This window comes from Coenobita brevimanus, chromosome 95, assembly GCF_032717465.1.
Source record: "Coenobita brevimanus isolate Jiangsu-jjx chromosome 95, ASM3271746v2, whole genome shotgun sequence".
Taxonomy (NCBI): domain Eukaryota; kingdom Metazoa; phylum Arthropoda; class Malacostraca; order Decapoda; family Coenobitidae; genus Coenobita; species Coenobita brevimanus.
The window spans coordinates 10,609,941-10,610,346 of NC_137048.1; positions in this window are offsets into that span (position 1 = coordinate 10,609,941).

The window sequence follows — 406 nt, forward strand, 5'->3', positions numbered from 1 at the left end:
ATGTCAAATATACAGTTCCTCCACCTACGTTCCTTTCCCACATCGATACAATCATTCATTCATTCATTCGTTGCCTGACGCCATGTATCCCAGACAGGGTGGCCAACAATCATGTTGTAGGAAAAAGATACTATTGCACACTAAAGCCCTTTACACACATACCTCTACTGGTTCTGAGTGTCTGTAACAAAATCTATTGACACCGCGTCACAACACCAGGCATGGCTGTTCGAAACGTTTCAAACCTCTATACTGGGGTAAGGGGGGGAGGGCAGAGGGGGTGGCTTGTTCGAGCGAGCGCCTTGAACTGACTGGCCTTTACTCCGGCTTCCAGGGGGGGGGGGAGAAATTAGTAGGCGCGAGTGTACATGCATTATATTGTGTTAAGTGTGACTGTGCATTGTGG